Raw genomic sequence first — 18,191 nt, 5'->3', positions numbered from 1 at the left:
CCTTCAATACTTGTAAATTTCCCTATGCATCTATCTGATCAGCATCTAAAATTAGCGATCCTTAATCCAAGCAGCTAACATAGGTGTCAACATTTCTCTCCTTCATTAGTTATCTCCCTTACGTCTTGACGGTTCTACTACACGTGTTTTCGTCTTCTTTATAATTAAATCCATACAGTAGGTAGATCATAGTTGTCAAAATCTGGTTCAGCTATTAGTCCAGTTGTTAAACACAGTTAAGAAAGGCACACATGTTTCCGCTTGTAAGATTTCCACTTAATCAATATATATTCGATACGAAACAATTTAATACAAAATGAAGTTCTCATCATAAACATTGTGTAGTCATCAACTGAAATCCTAGCTCTTTCTACGAGAGCTGCATAGTTTATCGCCTCATCAAATACACAGATGTAACCTTTTACTACTACTAATACTGCTGCTGCTACTACTACTACTGCTACTACTACTACTACTAACACTACTACTATTATTACCACTACTATACAACACAGTTTATTATACAATAAGATATCTCGAACCTCAGAAAATTGAGCCCATGCAACTTTGTCAAAATAAATTTTAGCTGAACCGCAAAATAACATTTTGCTTTTATTTAACATTTCAGAGCATAATTTATGCTGAGGTATGAACCAGGTTAGAACGACAAATATTGTTGTCTTCCCTCAAGATAAAAAAACCCAAACATATGATGAAAGCTATTGCAATGAAAAGATGTGCAGTCGTATGTTGTATGGCATTATCAGGGTTTCTTTCCTCCAGATATATACATGATTCCCACGCGGTATAGTATTAATAGCCTAAGTTTTACACCATAACCTTTTCCCCAAGTTTCAGCATTTCAGCGTTGTTTATATATATATATATATATATATATATATATATATATATATATATATATATATATATATATATATATATATATATATATATATATATTCGTTTATAAATAAAGGGTATACAGGCAACATTCACAATTAATTTTTAGGAAAATGAATCCCAGGTTTCAGCCTAAATGGTTCGTACGGTATTAGTTAGCCAACTTGATATTCTATACGTACCGATTATTTTATATCACACGGAAACAATGATACTAAATTGTATTTTGCAGAATAAACAGTTGTAAGAAATACATGAGAAAAGGTCGATACTCTATTTAGATTTTCTTGCCAAGAAAATCAAACAGGGATGAAAAAGAATTCCAGAGAAACATGTTATATAATTATTTTAATATATCGTTCAATTCGTGTGAAAAAGAGAACAATACAAAGACAAATTAAAAATGCATTTAATTTCCAGTTTAAATCGGATGAATGCGGCACAACGATCGATAAACAGACGCCATGTATATTCCAGGTTATGCAAAAGGAGTTACTCTGATATGATGGTAATACCGAAGATATATTTTTACTATGGCATTAACTTGTCCTAATGTTGTAAAAGTGATGCATATATTGCACAAAGTGAAAAACAGCTTGAAAAATGGATGATCCTTCAATCACTCCCATTATGCCGCCTGTGCCGTCAGACAGAAGCTTCTCAGAGAGAATTCAATAAATGCATTTGTATCCACCTGTGATGGTTGAGTACCACCGGGATTGTCGGTGATAATTTCCCACCAACGTGAAGATGAAAGTACTCTCGACCTCGGGCTGTTTAAAAAAAAAAAACTCGTTGTTCCAATGAAACGTAATAGATCGGGTACAACAAAGTGTTAAAGTCAACACCTCTTAATTGACCTTATGCCAGAAGGTAGATCGCTCCGCCTACCGAACACGTGACTTGACAACGTCTTAACCTCCGACAAACATTCTGTGAAAATGGCGGGCGTGATAACATTAAAAGATATACCAGACGATAGTGGTGAGCAATATTTACCATATGAAACAACATTGAGATTGAGACAGAAAGCGAGAGCATTTATCCATCGCTTGCACTTCTCTAAGTTACGTCGGTATGCGGAGAACTCGCCCCCACGTATCTGGAGAAGTCGCCCCAGAGTGGTTGGAGAAGTCGCCCCAATTGGTTGGAGAAGTCATATAAAGCTTGTCACCCAAGTAACCTTTTTATAACAGAATTAAGTCATCTTTTACATGATTTATAATTATATTTTTATATATACGCGATCACAAAAGAGATATTAACTAAATTAAAGCAATATCACAGTAATATTTATAAGGACGAAATTAAGTCTGCATATACTCCAATGAATGACGACAGTATAGTGATTAAAAAGGATGATAAGTCAAACACTATTATTACTGTGAATCAAGATGATTATGTTAAAGAAGTTGAACGTCAATTAGAAATTAAATTTAAAAAATCAACATGCATTAATGAGATCGCTAAAAATAATAATTCCGTATGTGAGGAATTTGATACTTTCCCTCTTAACATACGTGCACCTCAAAAATAATAATTCCGTATGTGAGGAATTTGATACTTTCCCTCTTAACATACGTGCACCTCAAAAATAATAATTCCGTATATGAGGAATTTGATACTATCCCTCTTAACATACGTGCACCTCAAACATAATAATTCAGTATATGAGGAATTTGATACCTTTCCTCTTAACATACGTACACCTCAATTCTACATATTACCCAAAACTCATAAAAATCCTGACCATAATTTACCTTTAAATTTTCCAGGACGACCCATTATATCAGGTTGTAGTTCATATACTGAAAACCTATCCAAATTTATTGATAGTGTTTTACAACCTTTAATGAAATCACTTCCTTCGTACATAAAAGATACAACTAGTTTCATTAAAAAGTCGAAGTCTATTCCACATCTATCTGATAATTTCAATCCTGGTATCATTAGATGTAACATCACTGCATACCAACATTCCGCATGCAGATGGTATTGAAGCGTGCACACTATCTAGCGAAGATATTTGTAAAATAATAAAAACTTATCTTAGAAAATAATTATTTTCAATTTAATAATACGAATTACATACAGATAATGGGTATTAATATGGCTCCTATATACTCTTTCCTTTCATGGGTGAATTAGAAAAGGATTTTATTCAAAACGAAAAGTTTAATCCATCTCTTTGGTTCAGATTTTTAAATGACATATTTATGATCTGGAAGCATTCAATTGAATAACTGAAGAAAAAAAAATATTGATCGCCTAAATCATTTTCACCCGACGATTAATTTTACTTATACTGCATCTAGTACGCATGTTTCATTTTTACGTGTAAATGTAAAAGAAAAATATTGATAACACTATCTCTACAAATATTATTAAAATGCATCTGATGATTTGAAGAGCGGAGCAAAAGGGACAGATAACACTTATTTTTGGTCAGGTACAGAAGCGGAGTTGATCAAATGGAAAAGTTGAAATATTGCAAATTTTATAAATTTAATAAGTTATTAATTTGAAGAAAAACAACAATAAATAAAGCCTTAACCATGTGCCTATATCTCAGAATTGCTATATATGATCCTTGGGGCGACTCCTCCAGGCGAAGTGGGTCGACTTCTCCGAACGGTTGCGAAATTTGAAAATATATACAATAGCCGAGTCGATATCGACAGAAGCAGATTGTCGAAGGAAAATGGCGGACGTAAACAGTGCCTGGAGGTGTGTATAATAACGCTCGCTGATTGGTCAATCGAGCAGAATGATTGACAACTGGCGACAGGTCAATTGCGAAAGCCACCAGAAAACAACAACCGTCGATGCTTCACACTATGACTCTTATTTGTTCCCGTAGATTTGATCTAGTTCTTGACAAATACGGTAATCATGTGATCTAACTCTTGCATTACATCATTGGACACTAGCATAGGTCAAACTGTTTAACCGATTTGTTACATTTATAGCGATTTTAAGAAGATTAAATTTTATTTAAGAATATGAGGACCGGACATTATTTGGAAACAGCGGTATTCATGGGTGTATTTTTAAAATAGAGCAGTCGTAGAAATCCCGACATTTTCCCGAAATCATCTGGTGATGCAGAAGTAGTAACTTATGGTCATGTAGTATATATAAGAGAAGCAAACCGTAGGTGGCGCTATGCAGACAAATACAGTAAAATTGGAATACCTTGGTACAATAGGATCCACGATATCGTATGAAACTAAAATAGTATAAAGTAGACGAACAAATGAATTAAAAAGAATAATAACAAAACGAAGCAGCTACCCCCCCCCCCATTTTTTATAGATAAAATACCATCATAAATGCAATTTGGATGAAATTATGTTTTCTTAAAAATATTAAACATAATGTGATAACATGACACAAGGATAATAATAATTTTATTCAACACTAAAATTTATATGATGGTAAATATGTGCACACACTCTGAGGGACTTTATTATCCTTTCCGATGTGAATGGATCCTTAAGCAGAATCCGTAATGAACATTATGAACTAATTATGGTATGGCCGATGTTACCATCTTAAAAAAGAAACAAAAGCGATATGACAGCTGATGAAGATAAAAGTAATAACATGCTTTCTTCAATGGCTTTGATCACCTTTATAGTAAAGCTCCCACAATCCGCCATGTCATAAGTACGTTAAGATAACAAAACAGTAATATTACGTACATAATTAGATTGATCTTAAAATAATGGCATAGCCATCTGTAAAGATATGCCCCGCTCTGTCTGCAATCAAAAGGTGTTGTTCTGAAATTCGAATACAGGAGTTAGTTTTATTATCAATCAGATGCCATTATGTCGATCCGAAACTGTTGTCATGTTGAATACGTTGCAATACTTGTGCAATGTAGGGAGAAGGCTAATTTAAGTTGTTAGAAATTGTGCCCAATCCCTTTGTATCCTATGTGCCAATAAGATTTGTTTAAAACAAACTGTAAACTTTCTCCTGACATACAAAATCTGCGAAATCCATTAAGTTACCGAAACCAGTGCACAATTAAATAGCTAAAAGAGTCAGATTTGAAAGTATATCAGAGCATATTTGTGTAACCATAGTCTCAATGTAGTATGTTCAATATTTCAGTTATATATCTCTTTAGGTCCCAAATGAGAACCTCTGCCAGAACCTTTATACGTTAAAATACCCGCTGACCCTATACATGAATAATAATAATAATAATAATAATAATAATAATAATAATCATAATAATGAAAACAATTATTATTATTATTATTATTAGTAGTAGTAGTAGTAGTAGTAGTAGTATTCACTCTTTTCCAAATGTATTAAGAAGAGCAAGAATAAAACCATGCAGCTACACCCCCATAAAGCAGCTATGATGATGACGATGATTATTATTATTATTATTATTATTATATCGCTCGACTTCATACCACCGTTTCTATGATCGGCTTTAATCGTGTAATTCTTGTATCTTCTCAAGCTTCCTTTTTGATTTTTCCACCATTTTCATTTATTTACTTATCCTATCGATATTTATTTGCAGCAAATGCGTTTCACCTTTCTGTATATACTCCATTAATCTGGTGACATTCTATTAACATTTCATGTGTACGATCCTCCCTGGTGCCTTAAGTGGGGTTTTCAGAAGCTCATTTCCCTCCGTTTGATGTGGATTTTAATTCAGGTACATTTTAGATACCACATTGGCTGGATACTTCAACCGAAATCTAGACTGGCCTGAAATGGAATCGTTATGTCTTTCTCTTGCCTGGTTTTAGTATCAGATGCTGCTTAGGACTGCTGTGGTAATATCAATGTGACGATATTAAAGCCAGCTTGCAAATGCACATGGCTGATTTCAGTCAAGCTCTTGTTGGTATTGTCCTCAGGATTACACTCTTTGCAATTTAATTTATTCCTTTCATTTGGGCGGGGCAGGCAGGCATGGCTAATGGTCACCAAAATAATGTTTAATTATTATCACTTCAAGTAAAATCAGCGTACATGTAAGCATCATGCATGTGTAACATAAATGGATTCTTATAACAAAAATTAACTGCTTATCTTGGCAAAGTTTAATGAGCAGTGAAAAGCACAGTTCACCTTCATTTCAATAGTTTTCACTTGACCTCATTTACACAGACGTCAAGCTTTCGCTTGATGTCAGCTGCCATTAAGCATGCATTGGACCTCTACTTTCATATACATAAACAAATCTCTCGCAGTTAAATTGTCTACGATGTTCATTCTTAGCCCAGGTGCGGTAATATGCACACACTTTAGGCTATGTGTACATAGCATTTGAAATATCGTTAAGTTTCCCAAAGAAGTAGAATTGTGTATTTTCCTGCTGAGTCTCTCACCAGATGTAAAGACTTAAAAAGAGAGATATAGACGAGTAAGTAGGTAAGACAAATATTGTACAATGCTTACAGGACACATTATGAAGCAACCTATTCCTGGCAGCCTTTTTGTACCATCACTGTATCCATCCATCGATGCCCGCGATACAATTTGCTTTGAGGACAGTAATCTATCCTCCTCCGTAAACTTCTTCCGTCCGTAGAAACTACCAGCACTAGCACAATAAGCCACTGTATGATAGGTACAGCAAAGCAAACCTAGAATCGCAATTACAATAATATATTTTCGGTTCATTTCTGTAACCTTGAAAAGTATCAACAATATAAAAATTAATTTTATATGATAACATATCATCTAAGGCTTTTCATAGCAAGAAGCTGACATGGAATATGTTATGCTTTAATAAGAAGTCTCAACTCTAAGCTAAACACATCTAAAATTTCCATACATATTACATGTTTTCTTTGTTGTTGCTTTTTTTCCTTTAAACGGCATACGTGGTGATTAAACCAAACCAGTGTTTTGAAACAAGCAGGCTACCTGAAGCCTGAACATTAAGACATTATATAACGCTAGCAGGGGTCAGACGATTTAATAAAATATATTAATACTGTTTCATACACAAGTATGACATATTTATTGTCTTTATTTTCACTCATATATCCATACTTATTTAGTGATTTCATCATTAAATTGATATTGAGTATTTATTCATATTGTGAATATTAATAATTAAGAAATGTAAGAAAGCATCTCGTGGCGTCTCCGGTTTCACAGTTTTTTTTCCCTATCATAAAAACAACTAAAACTACAATTACTGAGGGGTGTAGTACACTAGACATGGTCACGCACGAATATTATGATATACGTGTGCGCGCACATGTTTTGGATCCCTTATTCAATAAATGCAATTTGCTTGTGAAGCAGTGAGTGAAATAATTTGAAATGTTTAAAGACGCAAATAAATCTTCCTCGGATCACGCTGTGCTGTATCAAAACCCGAGTATATTTTCGTTCGTATCTAATGCATTGACGGTACGTACACACGATTCCGTGACAGCATTAAAACCTCTCTCATATACTACTTCTCTACTCTGTTTCTGGACGTTCACGTGGATATGGATATGAATAAGGTATTAATAATATATATAGAAGCAAGCTAGAAATGAATATTAGGTAACACACACACACACACACACACACAAACACACACACACACACACACACACACACACACATACAAACAACAACAAAAATAGAAAAGAAGAAGAAAGCACTTCTTACATTCAAATAATATTCAAGTATTTGTTATAATTACATTAAAATACGTCCGACTTAGTGAAAGAAAGAGAAAAGAAAGGAAGGAAGACGTGTCCAGTATGGTTAAAAAGCACTTACCACAATGTTCTGTCTGGAGATTTATTTCATCTGTTGATGCCTTAACTCCTTAGTTAATCATTTTTCTGGGCCTCTGTGGGCAGTATATATATATATATATATATATATATATATATATATATATATATATATATATATATATATATATATACTAGTTAATAGTGTTTCTAACAATATAACATAAGTGGTTTTGACATGAATATACAGTTTCAACAATATTTTTCTCACTTTTTACCTTTTCCTTTGGCCCTCAGTGTTGTGAATTTAAACTTTTATACAGGCGATCGTCATAGTAACAGTTATGGAAAAGAATATAATCATCATCTCTGCTTTCGCAGGATTCCTATAATTTCTGTGTTTTGTACCATTTGTGGTTTTAACCTTTTTGCCAAACAAAAAATATGTCAAAGTTTTAAAAATAATGATAAGAAATTTATATACTGTAGGTTAAAGCATTAAAAGAAATACACATATGCTGTGTCATACAGTATGGAACGTATATTCGAACATATTATATATTTTCAATTAATATTTAGAATTTAGATGTGTCAGGCCATGATGAAAACTGCATTCAATACCATAGTACTATCTTTAACGGCTAAAACTGATAAAAAATAATTCAGTTTTTAAATTAGAAGTCAATTTTTTGTTTATTAAACAGACATCCTTCGACAGTATTGCATAAATGTAATATTCCAATATTTAAAATTACAATTCAGGGCAGAGCCCCTTTAACATTGTGATTTACCTATATATGAAAGATGGCGCAAAACCCAGTTATTCAGCATTTTTAATATTAATTGTCATTCTCATTTTAAATGTAAATAGAGGTTTATTAGTTGTACTTAGATCAAAATAAATTCACGTTTCATTTATAACTGTGATAATTAAATTGGTTGTTAAATTTTACAAAACTTGATGATTACTTTTCTTTACTTTACTGTTACATAGTTTGTGACCACAGAGTCGAATGACCCAATGCATAAAGGCGTCAACAAAGTTGAAGAATTAGAAAGATTTTGATACTAATTACCATTCCAAAAAATTAAGTGCTTTCTACAAAAGCAATTTTCAAAGAAAAAGACATTTAATTTCACAGTCTTGTCCCGTTTATAAATATGCTGACAAGAGGTTGTGTCGAGTTTCTGTACACAAAATTTTGATCCCGAGGGTGGATGTTTTATCTATCCAATGCTGAAGCATAACAAAGCTTTCTTTTTTTCCCTCACGTTTCTGAACAACAAAACGAGAGCCGAAATAATTATAGCGTATTGCGAATACAGATGTATCTTTCAAGGAGCAGAGCAACCAAAGAACTTCTGCTTACTGGACAGGCGGTACTAAATGTTTAAAAAAAAATGTGAACCAGTCTAGAAATGGGTGAGCATAAAATAGAGCATGTATGTGTTAGGCTGGCCAGGAATTTTTAGTAATGTAAGTTATTTCTTTTAGGAAAAAAAATCTTTATATAGCTTCTCCTAGTTCTAACTTAACAAAAATAGAGACATTGTTTTATTGATAGAATTTCAGTCCTTTGAAAGTACTGAGTTTATAACACTCATTACTGAAATTAGCACCTGACTCTTTGGTGCGGAATTGAACGCACATGTTTCAAACACATGCAGATCCAGAAAATGCCGCTGCACAGAAGCTGATCATGATCAGTCAGAAATTTAAAGTTAGAGTAATGTTAAGATCATGGTTTTTGCATTGGTTTACTATGGGAACTGAATTAGTACCACGAGTCCTACCTTGAGGCTTTAGAAATTTAGGTTTACACAAATTATGTTTAAGCACATTTAATCTTCAAATAATGGTGAATGGAACTGCCATTGTAATGATAATACACAATGTGTATATCGTGCACTGCAGAAAGCATGCAAAATATACAAATATAAACAGCAAAAAAATCACATTTATTAATACAGTTAATCAAGACAGAAAAATGCGATGAAAGAGTTCTCAAATCAAGTTTGCTCAAGATCAGATTTTAAAATAATAATGAAAGTATGAATTTAAAATACAATACCATTTACAAAAATGGCTTTTTCGGCTTGAACTGATGTCAAGATATTGTACATGTTGCAGGTCAATCGGAGTAAAACTGAGTCTTTATGGAACACTTTTGTTCAGCCAGTCCTCATTTAAATATCTTACAAATAATATTTATCCCGAATTTTGCGAAACATCGTTCACGCAATGATCGAAACATTGTGAATTTTATACGCTGTGTATTCTGTGTTTACAGTGGAGAGTCACGTTTGAGGGAGGATATAACTATAATGAACAGCTGACCTCATAATACTACAGATCTTAATTTTGCGTTTTAGCCTGTGCCAGTCATTTTGTGACATTTTGTCTCTGACTTTTTGTCCTGTGTCTAGAAAGACACAATTCCACGTTCAGTACTTTTTTTTCGACAATTTGCTGTTTTCGTTTTTTGTGGAGTGATATAATTGAACAGATTGCCACAGAGGCTATGCTTGCCTCAACAGAATACGTCATATCAAACATTGCTTTCCTTTCTCTTCCACTTGTCATATTGTCGTGTGTTTGATATTTATAGAAGTCCGTTTACCTTTTCTCAGTGTTCAACCACATCTTGGGCAAAACCCATTTAGAAAGAAATTAATATTTGAATTGTTTGATTATATACACAGTCGGTGGTAATATAACGCACTTGGAAAGTTTCGTATTACAGGTACGGATTTCCCTTTACACAACCATGCCTTTGAAATGTTTGCGAACTATGTCATATGTATTGTGAATTTGATGATTAGCTATGTGCTACTTGCGTTAGATATTCACCTCCAACAGTTTGCCTTTTCCAAGGAAAGTAATATGCAAAATATCGTCTTTTAATCATATAGGAAGTCCAGTAGAGCAGGATATGGAAGGGGAAACAACCCATTTCAACCACAATCTCTTGCTATCTTGGTATTAGTAAAATTGTCTCTCCCCCACACATTGAACATACATCAAATACAAAAACAACAATACTAATATTTAAAAATAATAATAATAATAATAATAATAATAATAATAATAATGATAATGATAATAATAATACAAGTAATATTATTAACAATATCAATCTGAATATAAATCATACTAATATAAATGACAAGATTAATGATGCAGTGATGCATAAAGAATATTTTCAACTAGTAATGCATAAAAATCATTTTCATTAAAACTTTTGGAAATTTAATTGTAGTTGTGAAATATAGAAACACAAAAATTATCAGCTCATGAAAATTTTTGCAAGGAATTATTACGGAAAATAAGAATAACTCCAACAATGACATGTCAATCCAGCAGACTATAAATATCAAACACACGACAATATGTTGTCAATTGTGTTACATCTACAACCAGCATACGATATTCATGTGTAACTTCGTGTCCATGCATGCGCTATGCACATACACGAGAGTACACGTGTCCTGACAAGTGGAAGCACCGGAAATTAGGAAGAAAGTTAAGTGTTATGTTACTGACTATATCTAATGAAGTGGTAAGTAAAATAAACTTGGAATAAATAATATGGGATTGCTCCCAATGAGAGCATGATGATTTTACATAGTTAATGAAGCACGAACATTATACATATTCTCTAATAATTAGACGGTGGTGATATTTGACCGTCAACTATTCTAGAACACCTAATGGTTAAAAATTAGATATGAAAACAACCATTCTAGTATATTGAAAATTTCGAATGAGCTGCATGAGCTGAAACTGTTTTCCAAAACATTCACTTACATTATTTTAAGAAATTTGAACATTTTCAACAAATGATTCTTGGTAATATTATTTGTCTTTTTCTACTTTGAGAGGGAGATAGATTAAATCGGTATAATCTTCATTATCTCATGGAATGTCTAACACACCTAAACTCTGCATAACATTTGATTCCACAAAACGTATACTATGAGTTTTTATTTTAATCATTGTGCACTAGTTTCAACAATTCGCACCAAATGAAAGAACATTGGCCTTCTAGCCATCTGAAAGGTAGAAAACATCGAAATTATGCTTACCCGCGTGCTGTTAGAATGGGGGTCTTTTAGACCTTGTAGTGCCCCAATTATAAGTTTTATGATATACATTCCAAAATAAGTTTATTTGCAGATATATACAAGTTTCTTTCTAATAATTGATAATCCATTCGTACCACCTCAGAACCTCAACTCAGACTTGGAAACAAATTCAAAAGTTGGCAAATAATTGGCTCGTATCTTACAACCCTTCTACAACCGAACCTCTGATACTTTCAAGGATAATTAATAAACCCTTCCATCCACCATTATATATCCATTATATATCCTAAACCAATGAATTAAGTCGGCGTGAAAAAGCATAGTGTAGATCTATTTTTAACTTAAATGAATGCTCATGGCACAAAAATACACCGTATAAAGGAAAAGGCATGTTCAAGATTTAATGTAATAAGTCAACTCAGATTCCAACTTAATGAGAAATCTCTAGAAATTGTATTTAGGTCTTTCATACGAATCATTCTGCAATATGGTAATGTGGTCTGGTACAAATGCATATTATTCAAGAAAAGAGAACTCGAAACAATACATAATACAAAATGAGACAGCTAAGATTGCGACTGGTGCGACAAAAATTGTATCTACGGAGGCACAACACCGTTAAATTGGATCGGGAAGTCTTCAATCCAGACGACAAAAAGAAAATAGAACGAACGTATACTCCTATATAAGATGAAAACTAGCTCAAGCCCTCCCTACCTCAAATCTCTCCAGTTGTTATAGATGTCAATCACGATAACTTACGTAATGTCGACAGTTTCCAATTTGTACAGGCTAGAACAAGTCTTTATTACAACGCGATTTTTAATTCCACCATTCGAGATTGCCATATATTGGCTATCGAGACTCGTTAAAAAGTCGTGAAACAACTTTGAAAGCAACATTAACTACACGCGGCACTGATGTACCCAAACATTTTGTTTGGGGAAGAAGGAAATGTCACATTATATATGCCTGACTTATAACAAAATGCAGTTGCCTTAATCAAAAAATATGTTTTACTGAATAGTTTCGTATTTTGAAACCTATTTTTAAGGTAGAAGGCATTAACCTAATTATGATAAGCCTAGCAATTATAAATTGACACAGAAGCTAAATCTGTAATGTGGTTTAGATTTACTTTGAGTTAGGCTTGAAAATGGGTTATCTTGTTTGGTGACTGCCTTTCACAGTAAAACTAGCACTGGAGATCAAATGCGTAACTTGGGCTGCAAATGAATAACCGACTTGGCTTACGTATTTATGTATGTCTGCAACAGAGATAAATATCTAAGATGGTTGAGGTGTGATGAAAAGTATGCTAATTTGTTTTATTACTAGTGACCTTTAATCGTGCATAAAGCAAGTACTGATTCTTTTAGCTGCTTTGTCACAGGAAAATATTCAAAAAAGCCCTTTGCTGTCAAAAATGAATGTAAAAAAGGGGTTGGTGGCAGTGTTGATTCAGTATAAAAGCCACCAGTTGTATAAGTAATTAATCTGATTGTCGCAGTTAAAATCTCACTAGCATGCGTTCAATAAAAATCATTAGTTTCTTTATATTTGTATCTTCAATGTAAAATTATTCTCATTTTTTTCTGCAATAGGCCATTGTCGGATGAAAAGTCACAAGATAAACTGTCCAGTGAGACCTTAATAACCGGTGTCATTTTCTCAGTCTTTTCAATTGTGATTCCCTGTGCCATAAAGTATTTCCTTATTACCTCCATGTCTTGAATTTGACATAGTTAGGTATTCCAAACATACACTTCCTATAGATTTGATGGCACTTAATCAGGGTAGAAGAAGGGAGTTAACTCAACAATGTTGAGTTACCAGATATTGCTTCTGATAGATTCTGCTAATGAACAACAAAAGCCTTATAAGTTTCATGCCAGGTAATTTAATTGAAGTAATTGACATACTTATTCAGTTTATCAATATTTGCAATAATACTTGGTATATTTTCCTAATTTAATGATGAGTGCCTTAAGTTAATGTTTTTACACACATATCTACTCAATATATATATTTCATCTTATTTACATAAATTTAAGTTATAATGACCTATATAGAAGAAGTGTATGGTTTTATTTTCTTGTAGGCCTCAAGGTGTGTAGGAGCACACCTGACGAAGTGATATTGCTATCCAGGACAACGTCAAAGATTTTATTTGGAGTCAGCCGCACCAATTGTTGTGGAGCTTTCCAGGAACAGAGGTACCTGCATCAACTTCATTCGAGTTTCTGGTGAGTTATATGAAATGTCTGTCACTTTTTACATTGTGTTACCCTTTTTAACTTTTCACGATTGTCTGTTTACTTTCAATTTGATTCTGTGCAGGTTAAAATCATCAGCAAAACAAACGTCTCTAAATAGCAGCAGGTTCAGGAATAATATGTGCTGGCCAGTGTGAAAATGATGCAAAGGCGATGTTCTTAGTGTTCTTAAAATACAATATCTATACATATTGTTTTATCAACAGACGGGATGAATATGGGTATAGAACTTCATTGTTTAAGTTTCCCAACTGATGTGGTTCAGTTTACAAAGATTGGTCCATACATTTTATGTTACCTGATGAGTTGCCTCCCTTAAAGTCAACCTCAGATTTATCTGCTCTTGTATAGTTTTGACCTTCATGAAATCATTGAGAGAGTTCTGGTCAGTTTATATATGCTGTGCATCGTTCATATTTTGCTACGTAATTAGGACGCATATTTTGCAGTATTTTACTAGAGAATCAGCATGGCTTCTTTTACAACTTTTATTCACTACATTTTGAGATTTTATAAATAGTCCTATTTTTGCTGATATCACCAAACACTAGCACTACACGATATATTAGCTATGAAAAATGATGAAATTAACTTGTTATAAGGAAACTGTTGGTTTAAGTGTGGAAAGTAACATGAAAGTATGAAGGTGTCTCATAGCTGTTGCTCTGTGTCACGGCTCTTGATCATAGACAACTTAAATTTACTTTGAGTTATGCTTGAAAATGGGTTGACTTGTTTGGTAACTGTCTGTCACAGTTAAACTAGCACTGGAGATCAAATGCATAACTTGGGCTGCAACTGATCAGCTCACTTGGCTTACGTATTTACGTATATCTGCTACAGAGGTAAATATATAAACATTGAGATGGTTGAAGGGTGATGAAAAGTATGCTGATTTGTTATAGTACTAGTGACCTGTATTCATGCATAAGGCACATACTGATTCTTTTAGCTGCTTTTGTAACAGGAAAATATTCAAAAAAGCTCTTTGCTGTCAGAAATGAATATAAAAAAGAGGGGTTGGTGGCAGTGTTAATTCACTATAAAAGCCACCAGTTGTACAAGGAATTAACCTGATTGCTGCAGTCAAAATCTCACATGCATGCTTTCAACAAAAATCATTAGTTTGTTTTTATGTGTGTGTGTGTGTGTGTGTGTCTGTGTGATTTGGATTTTTAACGTAGCTTTAAGAATTGTTCAGTCATATCGCTACGATATCTGCAGTGTGGCAGTTTATAGTGATGTCTAGCACTGGGGCATCATGTCGCAGACATGTAGCTTGATGTCCCACCCAGTCACATTATCCTGACACCAGGCTGACCAGTCCTAACACTAACCTCATAATGCTGAGCGCCAAGCTGTTAGTACCATTTTTGTAAGTCTTTTGTATCTAACCCACGACCTCCCGCATCCGAGGCGGACGCTCTAACCACTAGGCCACCCGAACGGTTGTTTTTATTTGTATCTTCAGTGTAATATTGTATTCTCATTTTTCTGCACTAGGTCAATGTATGATGAAAATTCACCTGATAACCTGTCCAGAGAGACCACATTTACATAGAATATAATAGGGTCACCAATTTTTAGCTGTGTTAACGGAATGTACAGAAAACTACTTCTTATTTTGCGTTTCTTACCAAGAACGACGCATCGAACTGATTCAATCCCTCGCTCCTTATGCTAATTCGTATTTTCGATGCCGTTCATAAAGGTAGTACAAAGTCAAATAGATTTAAATAGGCGCAAATATCACGCTAGCATTTCACGTGTCATGAACAAGTACAAACATAATTTTTTCTTATTTTTCTAAATCAATAGTTGGCACGTCAAGAGGTTTTGTGTGGTACTCGAAGGGCAGCCGAAAAAGTCTCTATTTTAACAGTGTTACTCTCTTACTGGTGGCACACGCTCGTTCATTTTATAATTAATCCGGAAAAAAGTGGCACGCTATGTAAAATAGGTTGCCGACCCCTGTTGTAAATGATTCCGCATCGCCCCCGACTACGAAAACACTTCAAGAGAAAATACTATTTGAAAAGTTTGTCTGTATACACCACCGGTACGCATAGAAGTTGAACGCACTTGTAACCTAGAACTATTTTCTTCCTATATTTTGCTTTTGCCATGACATGTAATATGTAAACGATAGTCGTTTAAACATACGGAAAGTATGGAAAGCCGCAGGTACCCGGCGGTGATCACAATTTTTCCCTATATTATTATATGGGCAACAATTAGCGGCTCCGATAACAATCAGCGGCTCCTAAAATGACGGTGATTACAATCTTTCCCTATATTTTAATAGAAACTACAATTAGCGGCTCCTACAACAATTACCGGCTCCTTCTACAATTAGCGGCTCCTAAAACACTTTTAATCTACGGCTCCGTTAATAAAAATCACAATTTACAGCTCCAGAAACACGAGAAGCTCAGTCTACAACTACAATCACCGGCTCCTTCCACAGCAACGCCGCTGTAATTTTGATCTCCGTCTTTACTACCGAACGAGATTCGAACGAGATTTCAACTCAAAAACGAGATCTACTTAGCTATCTATTATTTCCAGCTCCTACGATAGTAACGCCGCTGATAATCTTGAGCTCCAATTTAACTAACGAACCGAACGAGATTTAAACTCATAAACGAGATTTTAATCACGTGCTGTCATACTCGGAATACTATCATCTTATCCGCATCAGTGTCCTTTACCGTTATAGAGCGACGTGTAGTTTTCAGAATTTGTAACAAGGTATTTTCCATTAGTAAAAAATATTAACTTGCTTTTTTATACTGCAGATATTTTGCTTAGACTAAAAAAGTTCTCATATATCTTTGCAACACTGGACAGATCTCTAAATTAAGTATTTCATGGGGGGGGGGGGGTGGAAGAACGTTATTGCGGTAGTTTTTAAACTGAGGACACTTTGGCAGGATAATGAGCAAAAGTATCACGAAAGCTTGCTAAGAAAAGATCTATAACTATCACTGGGCATTTATCAAAATATAAAATACAGTATTTCTGTTAAAATTTATAGTTTGAAAGCAGGTGTTAAGAACTATCACATAGTAATAAGCAGATCATCAGATAACCTACCAGGGAATGTGATTGTGTCATTTGAACAAACTTTACATGAATTCGCTCACTTAAGTGGTGTGTGATGACTCCCACAAATTTGTTTAATGGCTCACATATGAACATGCACCTTGCACAGTATACATTTTTTTTAGCCATTCAGCCTTTAACTTAATGTTTAAGTGCTCGGAACAACTTAACTGGTAGAGGTATTACAGTGCAAGTAACTATCAGCATGTGGTTGAAAGTGGCAAAAGAGTTACAAAGGAAACAAAAAGTTTCAATAAATATAATTTCATGTGAAGTGGATGGTTAAAATGTTGGCTTTAATTTATTTACTAAGATTGCAGTTATTGTAAAGAATATCTGAAATTGGCATAGGTTAGAAATTAAACCAGTGTATTTTTAGTTAGAAGATGCACTTTGTGCATGAGAGGGCAGATCTGATGTAATATGTTAGGAAAGACCTAAAGATTTTTTTCAATCGTATGGAATTAACAGAAAAAATGAGGGCATGCAGGAAGTCCATCTCCAGTAGCAAAACAGATACACATTAAGCAGCAAAATGTGTAGCATCAACCAATGTTTGTGAAAAATGTAAATCCTTTTAGGAAATAAAGTTGTATATTATTTTCTTTCTTATATCTACGGAATAAAACGCATACATTTTATCAAATCTTTGGAAGAGATTACATTATTGGGACTTGTAAAAAGTAAGGTGAGACAAGTGAATTTTATGAAAGTATTTGTCTTGGACGAGTATGTGAGAACAATATTTGATCAGCCCTGATACCCCATTTATTTTCATAGTTAACAGTGTTTTTGCAAATTTGGTAACAAAATGTAAGGGTGGACTTTTCAGTTCTTAAATTTAGTTCTTCATAAATTTCAAAATCATTGCAGTTAAAGTATTACTCCATCTTCCAACTTAAGCTAGGTAATTTCCAGTTCATTTGGTTTCTTTCTTGAGAAAATTACATGGTGTCTGGTCTTCGGGATATTTGAACGCCACACTTAAGCAAAAATCTCCTTTAGTTCAGTGTTGACAATTAGTAATAATAATCTTAATAAGACTTAAAATGGCATACAGTGTAGTTTAACAGTGACTGATGAGACCGGTGTTTCGATACTT

The sequence above is a fragment of the Sinohyriopsis cumingii genome, chromosome 6, assembly GCF_028554795.1.
Source record: "Sinohyriopsis cumingii isolate HCF-2022 chromosome 6, ASM2855479v2, whole genome shotgun sequence".
NCBI classification, from domain to species: domain Eukaryota; kingdom Metazoa; phylum Mollusca; class Bivalvia; order Unionida; family Unionidae; genus Sinohyriopsis; species Sinohyriopsis cumingii.
Note: the sequence above shows the minus strand (reverse complement) of the source record.